Consider the following 14,644-nt stretch of genomic DNA (forward strand, 5'->3'; position numbering starts at 1 on the left):
AAGGAAGAATATTAAAAGCAATAAGAGAAAAACAACAAGTAACTTACAAGGGAAAGCCCATACATTTAACAGCTGATCTTTCAGCAGAAACTCTGCAGGCCAGAAGGGAATGGCAGGATATATATGAAGTACTGAAAGGGAAAGATCTGAAGCCTAGATTACTCTACCTGGCAAGGATCTCATTCAAAATTGATGGAGAAATTAAAATATTTTTAGACAAGCAAAACTTAAGAGAATTCAGTACCACCAAACCAGCTTTACAACAAATGTTAAAGGAACTTATATAGTCAAGAAATACAGAAGAAAAAAGATCCACAAAATCAAACTCTAAACAATTAAGAAAATGGCAATAGGAACATATATATCAATAATTACTTTAAATGTAAATGAATTAAATGCTGCAACCAAAAGACACAGACTGGCTGAATGAATTAAAAAAAACAAGACCCATATATATGATGTCTACAAGAAATCTACTTCAGACATAAAGACACATATAGACTGAAACTGAGAGGATGGAAAAATATATTCCATGCAAATGGGAAGCAAAAGAAAGATGGAGTAGCAATTCCATATCAGAAAAAATAGACCTTAAAATAAAGAATATTAAAAGAGACAAGGAAGGACACTACATAATGACCAAAGATCAGGCCAAGAGGAAGACATGAAACTTGTAAATATCTATGCACCCAACATAGAAACACCCCAATACATAACACAAACACTAACAGACATAAAAGGAGAAATTGACGGTAGCACAATAACAACAGGAGACTAACACCCCACTCACACCAAAGGACAAATCATCAAAACAGAAAATTAATAAGGAAACACAAGTCTTAAATGATACATTAGATGAGATGGATCTCATTGATATCTTCAGGACATTCCATCCAAAAGAAGAATACACCTTCCTCTCAAGTGGACATGGAACATTCTCCAGGATAGACCACATATTGGGTCACAAATCAAACCTCAGTAAATTTAATAAAATTGAAATCATGTCAAGCATCTTCTCCAACCACAACACTATGAGACTAGATATCAGTTACAAGAAAAAAAAAAAAAAACTGTAAAAAACACAAATGTATGGAAATAAAACAACATATTTCTAAAGAACAAACAGGTTACTGAAGAAATCAAAAGGAAAATCTAAAAACTTCTAGAAGCAAATGGCAATGAAAACATGATAACTCAAAACCTATGGGATGCAGCAAAAGTGGTCCTAAGAGGGACGTTTATAACAATGCAATCCTACTTCAAGAAACAAGAAAAATCTCGAATAAACAACTTACCATTACACCTAAAACAGCTGGAAAAAGAAGAACAACAACAACAAAAAAAAAACAAAGCAGAAGGAAAGAAATAAAGGTCAGAGCAGAAATAAATGAAAATGAAATGAAAGAAACAATAGTAAAGATTAATAAAACTAAAAGCTGATTCTCTGACAAGATAAACAAAAATGACAAACCTTTAGCCAGACACCTCAAGGAAACAGAGAGAAGAATCAAATCAACAAAATTAGAAATAAAGAAGAAGTTACAGCAGACAATGCAGACATAGAAAGGAGTAAAAGAGAATGTTATGAACAACTATACAGAAATAAAAAAATATTAAGAAAAGTTCAATCTTCCAAGACTGAACCAAAAAGAAATATAAAGTATGAACAACCCAATTAGAAGTATTGAAATTGAAGTTGTGATTAAAAAAAAAAAAAAATCTCCCAAAAAACAAAAGCCTGGGACCAGATGGCTTCCCAGGAGAATTCTATCAAACGTTTAGAGAAAAGCTAATGCTTATCCTCCTAAAACTCTTTCAAAAAATTGCAGAGGAAAGAATACTTCCAAACTCATTCTACAAGGCAACCATCACCCTGATACCAAAACCAGACAAAGACAACAAAAAAAGAAAACTATAGGCCAATATCGCTGATGAACATAGATGCAAAAATCCTCAACAAAATTTTAGCAAACAGAATTCAGCAACACATTAAAAGGCTCATACACCGTGATCAAATTGGGTTTATTCCAGTGATGCAAGGTTGCTTCAATATATGCAAATCAATCAATGTGATACAGCATGATAACAAATTGAAAGATAAAAACTACATGTTAATCTCAATAGCTACAGGAAAAGCCTTTGACAGAATTCTGCATCCCTTTATGATTAAAACTCTTTAAAAAATGGGCATAGAAGGAACCTACCTCAACATAGTAAAGGTCATAAATGATAAGCTTACAGCAAGCACTATTCTTAATGGTGAAAAATTGAAAGCGTTTCCGGTACAATCAGGAACGAGATAAGGGTATTCACTTTCACCATTATTATTCAACATAGTTTGGGAAGCCCAAGCTACAGCAATCAGAGAAGAAAAAGAAATAAAAGGAATCCAGAACAGAAAAGAAGTAAAGCTCTCACCGTTTGTAGATGGCATGATATTGTACATAGAAAACCCTAAATATAGTATCAGAAAATTACTAAAGCTAATCAGTGTATTTAGAAAGTCGCAGGATACAAAATCAATACACAGAAATCACTTGCATTCTATATACTAACAATGCAAAATCAGAAAGAGAAATTAAGGAATCAATTCCATTCACCATTGCAACAAAAAGAATAAAATATCTAGGAAGAAACCTACCTAAGAAGATAAAAGAACTACATATAGAAAATTATATGACACTGATGAGAGTCCCTTGGACTGCAAGGGGATCCAACCAGTCCATTCTGAAGGAGATCAACCCTGGGCTTTCTTTGGAAGGAATGATGCTAAAGCTGAAACTCCAGTACTTTGGCCACCTCATGCAAAGAGTTGACTCATTGGAAAAGACTTTGATGCTGGGAGGGATTGGGGGCAGGAGGAGAAGGGGATGACAGAGGATGAGATGGCTGGATGGCATCACTGCCTCGATGGACGTTAGTCTGAGTGAACTCCAGGAGTTGGTGATGGACAGGGAGGCCTGGCATGCTGCGATTCATGGGGTCGCAAAGAGTCGCACATGACTGAGTGACTGAACTGAACTGAACTGATGAAAGAAGTCAAAGATGACATAAAAAGATGGAGAGATATTCCATGTTCCTGGATAGGAAAAATCAATCCTGTGAAAATGACTATACTACTAAATGCAATCTACAGATTCAGTGTGATCCCTATCAAATTACTGATGGCATTTTTCACAGAACTAGAAAATAAAAATTCACAATTCATATAGAAACACAAAAGACCCTGTAAGAGCCAAAGCAGTCTTGAGAAAGTAGAATGGAGCTGGAGGAATCAAGCTTCCTTTCTTCAGATTATACTAAAAAGCAACAGTCATCAAGACAGTATGGTACTGGCACAAAAACAGAAATATAGACCAATATAACAGGATAGAAAGCCCAGATATAAAACCGTGCACCTATGAGTACCTTATTTTTGACAAAGGAGGCAAGAATATACAATAAGGTAAAGACAGCCTCTTGAATAAATGGTACAGGGAAAACTGGACAGCTACATGTAAAAGAATGAAATTAATGCACTTCCTAACACCATACCCAAAGATAAACTCAAAATGGATGAAAGGCCTAAATGTAAGACCAGAAACTATAAAACTCATAGAGGAAAACATAGGCAGAATATGATGACATGAATCAAAGCAAGATCCTCCATGACCCACCTCCTAGAGTAATGGAAATAAAAACAAAAGTAAACAATTGGAACTTGATTAAATATAAAAGCTTTTGCATAGCAAAGGAAACTATAAGCAAGCTGAAAAGACCACCCTCAGAATGGGAGAATGTAATAGCAAATGAAACAACTGACAAAGGATTAATTTCCAAAATATACAAGCAGCTCATACAACTCAATACTGGAAAAACAAACAACCCAGTTAAAAAGTGGGAAAAAGACCTAAACAGATATTTCTCCAAAGAAGACATACAGATGACTAACAAACACATGAAAAGATGCTCAACATCACTCATTATCAGAGAAATGCAAATCAAATCTACAATAAGATATCACATCACACCAGTCAGAATGGCCATCATCAAAGTCTATAAACAGTAAATTTTGGAGAGGATGTGGAGAAAAGGGAATGCTCTTGCACTGTTGGTGGGAATGTAAACTGATACAGCCACTATGGAAGATGGTATGGAAATTCCTTAAAAAACTAGGAATAAAACTACCATATGATCCAGCAATCCCACTCCTAGGCATATACCCTGTGGAAACCAAAATTGAAAGAGACACATATATCCCATTGTTCATTGTAGCACTATTTACAATAGCTAGAACATGGAAGCAACCTAGATGTCCATCAACAGATGAATCAATAAAGAAGTAGTGGTAGATATACACAATGGAATATTACTCAGCCTTAAAAAGGAATGGATTTCAGTTCTAATAAGGTAGATGAGCCTAGAGCCTATTATACAGAGTGAAGTAAGTCAGAAAGAGATAAATATCATATACTAATGGAGATATACAGAATCTAGAATAATGGTACTGAAGAATTTATTTGCAGGGCTGGGAGAGATATCAATAACCTCAGATATGCAGATGACACCACCCTTATGGCAGAAAGTGAAGAGGAACTAAAAAGCCTCTTGATGAACGTGAAAGAGGAGAGTGAGTTGGCTTAAAGCTCAACATTCAGAAAACTAAGATCATGGCATCTGATCCCATCACTTCGTGGGAAATAGATGGGGAAACAGTGGAAACAATGTCAGACTTTATTTTGGGGGGGGCTCCAAAATCACTGCAGATGGTGACTGCAGCCATGAAATTAAAAGACGCTTACTCCTTTGAAAGAAAGTTATGACCAACCTAGATAGCATATTCAAAAGCAGGGACATTACTTTGCCAACCAAGGTCCATCTAGTCAAGGCTATGGTTTTTCCAGTGGTCATGTATGGATGTGAAAGTTGGACTGTGAAGAAAGCTGAGCACCGAAGAATTGATGCTTTTGAGCTGTGGTGTTGGAGAAGACTCTTGAGAGTCCCTTGGACTGCAAGGCTATCCAACCAATCCATTCTAAAGGAGAGCAGTCCTGGGTGTTCTTGGAAGGAATGATGGTAAAGCTGAAACTCCAGTACTTTGGCCACCTCATGCGAAGAGTTGACTCATGGGAAGACTGTGATGCTGGGAGGGATTGGGGGCAGGAGGAGAAGGGGATAACAGAGGATGAAATGGGTGGATGGCATCACCGACTCGATGGACATGAGTCTGAGTGAACTCCGGGAGTTGGTGATGGACAGGGAGGCCTGGCGTGCTCCGATTCATGGGGTCACAGAGTCGGACACGACCGAGCGACTGAACTGAACTGAACTGAATGGAGAAACAGACGCAATGAAGATTTATGGACATGGGGAGAGGGTAGGAGAGGGTGAGATGTATGGAGAGAGTAACATGGAAATTATGATATGTAATTTACATTATGATATGTAAAATAGATAGACAGTGGGAGTTTGCTGTATATCTCAGGAAACCCAAACAGGGGCTCTGTATCAATCTAGATGGGTGGAATGGGGCGGGAGATGGGAGAGAGGTTCAAAAGTGAGGGCATATATGTATACCTATGGCTGATTCATGTTGAGGTTTGACAGAAAACAACAAAATTCTGTAAAAAAATTATCCTTCAATTAAAAAACAAATAAAAAATGAAATCAGAGAGCATATGAGTCCTGTAGTTTATAAAACTGCAGCATTAATAGATTTGGGAAAATGATGTTCCATAGGATATTAGGAAAATTTAAAATTTGTTCCAACTAACTATATTCCTGCCCATAAAACTAACATATGATGCAGAAATGCCAGTTGATATTTTCAGTTTGCAAATGATCAACCTTAGGATAAAGCTTTTTCTTGTCTAGAATGGGAAATTGTTTTTTACTTGAACCTGAAGTAGGAAGGAATAAATCACCTGGGTCTTTCTAAGACTAAAGAACGCATAACTGTTTCAAGGTCTGTAAGTTTCTAAGTGGCAGACCAAGAGTTAAAACTAAGATTGATCAAACTCTACTTTTATTATAATTGCTGTACCAGTGGCTCTCAAATTATTTTTAACAGTTGATTTTTTTTTAACTGAATTAAACAGGGCCAAGTTAAATTATAATAAAAACTGAGCTACGCTGGTTGAAGTAAGGATGAGGAGTAGTCCATTTAAAGTTATTTTTTTCACAGCAACCTCATCTTGCTCTGTCCCCAACAGTGATCTCCAGAGCACTTTACAGAACAAACCCTGGCCTTCTCTGGATGTGTTTTAAAAATCACTACATTAAAGATGCTAGATGCCACATTAATATATCAATTTTCCCTGTGGACATATTATCACTAATGTACATTCCTATGATCACATTAGAATGACTTAACTTATTACATGGCTAATTTAAAATAGGAGAAAATTAAGTATTTATTATTCCTTAGGCACAATCAGACTGTTCTGAAATATATGGAAAAAGGTTTGGCTATGTTGTAAGGACTAAAAGATATAGTTACCACCCTTAAGAAACTCTGTAGACCTAAAAGCTCCTTGCAAGGGTAAGCAAAGCAAAGGTGCATGATGCAACATTATTAGCAATAAGGAGTTATAAAGCAGTTGTTCTAAACTCTTTCACTTATGTTTTTCTTTTAAGTCAAAATATTACAATTTATGGTCAAGTGTGATAAGTGCTATAAATAAGAAAGGGCAAAATATTAAAATTTAGAAGTAGATAAAAGTACTTTCCCAGGTGAGCTCATTAGGAAGGTATTTGTGGATGTTCAGTTCAGTTCAGTTGCTCAGTCGTGTCCGACTCTTTGCGACCCCATGAATCGCAGCACGCCAGGCCTCCCTGTTCATCACCATCTCCCGGAGTTCACTCAGACTCATGTCTGTCGAGTCTGTGATGACATCCAGCCATCGCATCCTTAGTCGTCCCTTTCTCCTACTGCCCCCAATCCCTCCCAGCATCAGAGTCTTTTCCAATGAGTCAACTCTTTGCATGAGGTGGCCAAAGTACTGGAGTTTCAGCTTTAGCATCATTCCCTCCAAAGAAATCCCAGGGTTGATCTCCTTCAGAATGGACTGGTTGGAACTCCTTGCAGTCCAAGGGACTCTCAAGAGTCTTCTCCAACACCACAGTTCAAAAGCATCAATTCTTCAGCGCTCAGCCTTCTTCACAGTCCAACTCTCACATCCATACATGACCACAGGAAAAACCATAGCCTTAACTAGACGGACCTTAGTCGGCAAAGTAATGTCTCTGCTTTTGAATATGCTATCTAGGTTGGTCATAACTTTTCTTCCAAGGAGTAAGCATCTTTTAATTTCATGGCTGCAGTAACCATCTGCGGTGATTTTGGCTCCCCCAAAATAAAGTCTGACACTGTTTCCACTGTTTCCCCATCTATTTCCCATGAAGTGATGGGACCAGATGCCATGATCTTCGTTTTCTGAATGTTGAGCTTTAAGCCATCTTTTTCACTCTCGTCTTCCACTTTCATCAAGAGGCTTTTTAGTTCCTCTTCACTTTCTGCCATAAGGGTGGTGTCATCTGCATATCTGAGGTTATTGATATTTCTCCCAGCAGTCTTGATTCCAGCTTGTGTTTCCTCCAGTCCAGCGTTTCTCATGATGTACTCTGCATATAAGTTGAATAAGCAGGGTGACAATATAAAGCCTTGATGTACACCTTTTCCTATTTGGAACCAGTCTGTTGTTCCATGTCCAATTCTAACTGTTGCTTCCTGACCTGCATACAGATTTCTCAAGAGGTAGGTCAGGTGGTCTGGTATTCCCATCTCTCTCAGAATCTTCCACAGTTGATTGTGATCCACACAGTCAAAGGCTTTGGCATAGTCAATAAAGCAGAAGTTGATCTTTTTCTGGAACTCTCTTGCTTTTTCTATGATCCAGCAGATGTTGGCAATTTGATCTCTGGTTCCTCTGCCTTTTCTAAAACCAGCTTGAACATCAGGAAGTTCACAGTTCACGTGTGGATGTAGTGATATATAATATGGGTTAAATAAAACAGAGAAGGAATTGGAGGAAGTGGGAAACAGAATAGATATACCAAGGCATCCTTGAGTATTCCTGTTCTAATTCTAAAAACTTATTGTAAGATGATGCTATTCACTTTAAGAGTATTTCTTATTATCTATATCACTTCTGATACCACACCAAAGAAGTAACATTCTTTTAATTTCCCCTGATATTTTCTTCCCTCAAAAATTCCTTGAAACTGAAAGTTGCTCAGTTGAGTCTGACTCTTTGTGGCTCCCTGGACTGTAGCCTTAAAGCTAATCAATAATTCCTTAAAGTTGACTAATTCAAATATTCTTGGCATTCTTTTATCTTAAAGCAAAAAAAAAAAAAAGTGGTGCAATGGTGAAACCAGTCATATGGTAAAACCTCTCAAAATCTATCCTCACTCTTTGGTTTTGAGATTAGGAAACCATTCCAATCAGAAGTGCCCAGGATTGTGGATGCCCAAGAAATGGCATAGACCAGAAACTGCTGATAAATTGAACTTCCTCAGTCACTTGTCACAGGAGAGTCACCACTGCAGCTAACAAACCCTCCCGACTAGGTGAACTGGCCTTTTGTCTTAGATATTTAGCCCCTGATGATCATAGGTGGGTTACTGTCCTGTGACTTAGTCATCCCAGTCATCTGCAGAGAGAGGAGACTGGTCCTTAATGAGTCGTTTTGCCTGCAATCCATTATTGGAAAAATTCCTGGCCCTTTTCATGTATCTCCAATCTGACCTTTGTGATTTTGTTGTTATTATTTTTCTCACATGTATTTACTCAACCCAGGAGATTGTAAGGTATGAATGATTATACAGTGGTTTTACCAATATTGTCCCATACATGACATTTCTATGATTAATTCCAAAACACTAGCACAAAAAATAAATAGTACAAGTAGCCATGTCCACCTGGGGCATGAGGGCTTTTTGAAAATCATTTATTCCAATATGCTGTACCACTCTGTGACCTCTTTTTATTCTTCTCTCTATTGGCTGTATTACTTAGCTCAGTTTCAGTCAAGCAATTAACACATTTTTGTAGTGAATGAACATTTTTTTGCATAAATATTGAAAGAATCAGCTCATTTACTAGTTCATATGTTACTGGTGTATTAACTTTTATGTTAAAGTTGTGCTATGAATTAATGAATAAGTTTAATCTTATTTAAAAATAAGGGTATAGTTTAATGATAAAATATTTCAGAAACATATTTTATTCATTTCTAAAATGCCTGGATCACAACGTGGTATATGCCACAGTTTGCCTCTGAGGTCAAATGGTTTGTATTTCCTTTACCATTCAACTTCTGCTATAATCTACACTAAAGCTGTAAACTTTCTTTAGATAGTTTTGTTAGCCTTGTATTGTTTTGGCTCTCACTTCTCTGTCTTTGGTTAAACACAGTCATCCCACTGTTTCAACTCTCATAAAAAGTATGTTAAACTAAAATATATTATCTGTATGACTTTTTTTCTGAACTCCATACTGCAGTTTCCTGATATTATATATACATGTCATATATACCACCCTATAATAAATGTATATAATATAATACTAATATAAAGCATCATGATTTATGTATGAAATCTAGTACTTTTCCTGCTGTTCTTAAAAAGTATTTGAGCATAACCAAATAGATGCTGAGGAAAAATCAACTTTCTAAAGGAATTACAGCTAATAAATGGTAGGTAGTTCAGTAATATCTGCTAACCATTGTGGATGTTGATGTGAAATATTGTAGTAGGAGGATCAGGCTAATCACTTGAATTTCTCATTAGTACTAAGATTATTAAACAGCAGGAAAGCAAACATCATGTATTTGCTAATATGATATGAATTATATGATATATTCTTTCCAACCACTGAACATGGGTCATGCTTTTAACTCCATCAGTTTAGAAAAAAGATTGGGAGAAAAAAAATTCCTAAATGACACTATAAAGATGCTATCAGCTGAACACAGAGTATGGAAATTTATTTATGACAAGTGACATGTTTCCTTAAGGTAATGACATTGGAGAAAAATGAAGCAGAGATATAAACCTAATATAATTTATTGTTGATCAGCCACTCAGTGGTGTCTTACTCTTTGTGACCCCATGGACTGCAGCACACCAGACTTTCCTATTATTTACTATCCCCCATAGTCTGCTCAAACTCATTTCCATTGAGTCAATATTGCCATCCAGCCATCTCATCCTCTTGCCCTCAACAAAAGCATCAGGGTCTTTTCCAAAGAGTTGGCTCTTTGCATCAAATGGCCAAAGTATTGGAGTTTTAGCATCAGTCCTTCTAATGTATATTCAGGGTTTAGTTCCTTTAGGATTGACTGATTAGATCTCCTCACAGTCAAAAGGACTCTTTGGAGCCTTCTCCAACACCATAATTCAAAAGCATCAATTCTTTGGTGCTAAGCTTTCTTTATGGTCCAGCTCTCACATCTATACATGACTACTGGAAAAACCATAGCTTTGACTAGATGGACCTTTGTTGGCAAAATGACATCTCTGCTTTTGAATACACTGTCTAGGTTGGTCATAGCTTTTCTTCCAAGGAGAAAGCATCTTTTAATTTCATGGCTGCAGTCACCATCTGCAGTGATTTTGGAGCCCAAGAAAATAAAATCTTCCACTGTTGCCACTTTTTTCCCTCCTTTTGGCCAAGAAGTGATGGGGCCAGAGGCCATGATCTTCATATTTTGAATGCTGAGATTTAAGCCAGCTTGTTAACTCTCCTCTTTCACCTTCATCAAGAGGCTCTTTAGTTCCTCCCTGCTTTCTGCCATAAGGGTGGTGTCATCTGCATATATGAGGTTATTGATATTTCTCCCGGCAATCTTGATTCCAGCTTGTGCCTCATCCAGCCCAGCATTTAACATGATGTACTCTTCATATAAGTTAAATAAACAGGGTGACACTATACAGTACTGATGTACCCCTTTCCAACTTTGGAACCAGTCTCTTGTTCCATGTCCAGTTCTAATGGTTGCTCTTTTACCTGCAAAAACGTTTCTTAGGAGGCAGGTAAGATTTTCTGGTATTCCCATCTCTTTTAAGAATTTTTCATAGTTTATTGTGATCCACAAAGTCAAAGGTTTTAGTGTAGTCAATGAAGCAGAAGTGATGTGTTTTTGGAATTCCCTTGCTTTCCTATGATCCAATGGATTTTGGCAATTTTCAGTCAAATTATCTACCACTGAGCTATACCCTCTTGTTGGCAATTTGATTTCTTGTTCCTCTGTCTTTTCGAAATCCAGCTTGTATATCTGGAAGTTCTCACTTAATGTACTATTGAAGCTTAGTTTGAAGGATTTTGAGCATCACTTTGCTAGCATGTGAAATAAGTGTGATTGTGCAGCAGTTTCAACATTCTTTGGCATTGCCCTTCTTTGAGATTGGAATAGAAACTGACTTTTTCAGTCTTATGGCCACTGCTGAGTTTTCCAAATTTTCTGGCATTTTGAGCACAACACTTTAACAGCATCATCTTTTAGGATTTGAAATAGCTCAGCTGTAATTCTATCACCTTCACTACCTTTGTTCATACCAATGTTTCCTAAGGCCCACATGACTTTACACTCCAGGATGTCTGGCCTTAGGTGAGTCATCACACCATCGTGGTCATCCATGTCATTAAGACCTAATAATATGTAGCTTTATATGGATATAAATTCTATAAAACAAATAAAGTTAACTAAAAATAATATTAACTACAGTAAAAAGTTAGTAGAAATTGTTTTAAATTAGTAATGAATTACTTTTAACTTTGTTTGTAGAAATCATCTTGATATTATATATCTTTAAATTCTTATGCATTATATACTGTTCAGAATTTAATTAAATTTTATCTAGAATATCCTTTAAAGGATGTCACAAATAAAAGATGGGTTCAATTAAGTAAGAAATACATAATGGGGGGAAGGGATAAAGATGGCGGAGGAATAGGACGGGAAGACCACTTTCTCCCTCACAAATTCCTCAAAAGAACATTTCAACGCCGAGCAAACTCCACAAAACAACTTCTGTAGGCTGGCAGAGGTCATCAGGCAACCAGAAAAGCAGACCATTGTCTTCAAAAACAGGTAGGAAAAAATATAAAAGATGAAAAAGGAGACAAAGGAGGTGGGGAGGGAGCTCCGTCCCGGGAAGGGAAGCCCGTCCCGGGAAGGGAATTTTAAGAAAAGAGGTTTCCAAACACCAGGAAACACTCTCCCTGCCGAGTCTGTGGCAAGTCTTGGAAACACAGAGGGCAACATAACAGGAAGGAAAAATAAAGAAATAATTAAAACCAAGAGATTACAAGCCCAACAGTAACTCCCCCAGCGGAAAATCAGCACAGACGCCTGCATCCGCCATTGGGAAGTGGGGGCAGGGCTGGGATGCGCGGGAGGCGCGGGCTGCAGTGCTTTGTAAGAATTGGGCAGGAACACCCCACGCGCAACCAGAACGATCTAACTTGCGCTAGCAAACCAGACTGTGGGATAGCTACCGCACGAAAAGCTTGAACATAAGACAGCGCCAGGACCGCGCACAGAACAAAGGACGGAACGGAATAAGCCAGCTGCAGACCATCCCCCGCCGGGGACAGGCAGCCAGAGCCGTAAGGACTGGAAAGGGGCAATTGCAGACCCGGAGAGACTTTACTTACCTAACTGCAAGCAGGCCTCTTTGCTAAGACTTCTGGGGGTGCTGGACACTCACAATCTGCCTCACGGGGGACACCAGCGGTCCACCCAGAAAGCTGAGCAGCAGCGGCAGAAAAGGTGACACTCCGCGGCGATCGCGCTCGCCAAACTCCTGAGCTACTCGGACCTGGGAAGGGCACAAAATGCAGTCCCAGCCGAATCTGTGCCTCTGAGGGCGGCCTGAGCGCCGAACCTGAGCGGCTTGGACTGGGGAAGTGCACGCAGCCTAGGACCGGCCCCAGACGGTTCCCGGCTGAGCATCATAGAGCCGGAGCGGTTTGTGTGCCGCGAGAAGGGACAGCTCAGGCAGGGCTGAGACACTGTGCACACGACAGTGCTATTTGTTTGCAGCATCCCCCCTCCCCACAGCACGACTGAACTAGTGAGCCTAAAAAACCAGCAAACAGAAGAAGTTAAACAGAGGGAACCACCTTGGAAGTGATCCCACACGGCCCAAAACATCAGAGAAGGGCCAGATATATTTTTAATAATTTTAAAATCATTCCTTTTTTTTTTTTCTCTTTTTTTCTTCTTTTTTTTCTAACTTTTTTTTTAATTGTTAAGTCTTCTATTTCTCCTCTAAATTTTATTTCTATAACCTACTATTACTATTAAAAAAAAAAAAGACTTTTTTTTTTTTTTTTAAGGCAAACACCATATATAGCCTTTGGATGGTTGTTGGTGGTTTTTTGTGTTTTTTTTATTTTGTTTTGTTTTTTTGTTTGTTTGTTTGTTTAATAATTCTTGTTTTTTTTTCTTTCTTCCTTTTTCCTTCTGCTTCTTTTCTTTAATATTGTATTTTTTTAAAATCCAACCTCTACTATAGATTTTTAATCTTTGCTCTTAGGTTTCTGTTGTCAATTTTGTACATTTAAAAACCCAAACTTCACTACCCAAGTTTACCTGAGAGCGAGATTACTGGCTTGACCACTCTCTCCTCCTTTGGACTCTCCTTTTTCTCCACCAGGTGGCCTCTGTCTCTTTTCTCCCCCATCTCTTCTCTATCCAACTCTGTGAATCTCTGTGTGTTCCAGACGGTGGAGAACACCTAAGGAACTGGTTACTGGCAGGATTTGTCTCTCTCCTTCTCATTCCTCTCTCTTATCCTCCTGGTCACCTCTGTCTACTTCCTCCCTCTCCTCTTCCCCGTATAACTCTGTAAATACCTCTGAGCGGTCCAGACTATAGAGCACACATAAGGAAGTGACTACTGGCTAGCTTGCTCTCTTCTCTTTTGATCTCACCGCATCTCATTCCAGTTACCTCTAACTACCCCCTCCCTCTTCTCTTCTCCTTGTAACTCAGTGAACCTCTCTGAGTGTCCCTCAATGTGTAGAAACTTTTCATCTTTAACCTAGATGTTTTATCATCGGTGCTGTATAGATGGAGAAGTCTAGAGGCTACTGTAAAAATAAAACTGAAAACCAGAAGCAGGAGGCTTAAATCCAAAGCCTGAAAACATTAGAGAACTCTTGAATTCAGGGAACATTAAACAATAGGAGCTCATCAAATGCCTTCATACCTACACTGAAACCAAGCTCCACCCAAGGGCCAACAAGTTCCAAAACAAGACATACCATGCAAATTCTCCAGCAACACAGGAACACTCCCCTGAGCTTCAATATACAGGCAGCTCAAAATTATTCCAAAACCCTTGATGTCTCATAACCCGTTACTGGTCACTCCACAGCACTCCAGAGAGAAGAAACCCAGCTCCACCCACCAGAACTCCAACACAAGCCTCCCTAACCAGGAAACCTTGACAAGCCACTGATAGAACCCGACCCACAGTGAGGAAGCTCCATAATAAAGAGAACTCCACAAACTACCAGAATATAAAAAGGCCACCCCAAACGCAGCAATATAACCAAGATGAAGAGACAGAGGAATACTCAGCAGGTAAAGGAACAGGAGAGTTGCCCACCAAACCAAACAAAAGAGGAAGAAATAGGGAATCTACCTGAGAA

This window comes from Budorcas taxicolor, chromosome 8 (assembly GCF_023091745.1).
Source record: "Budorcas taxicolor isolate Tak-1 chromosome 8, Takin1.1, whole genome shotgun sequence".
Taxonomy (NCBI): Eukaryota; Metazoa; Chordata; class Mammalia; order Artiodactyla; family Bovidae; genus Budorcas; species Budorcas taxicolor.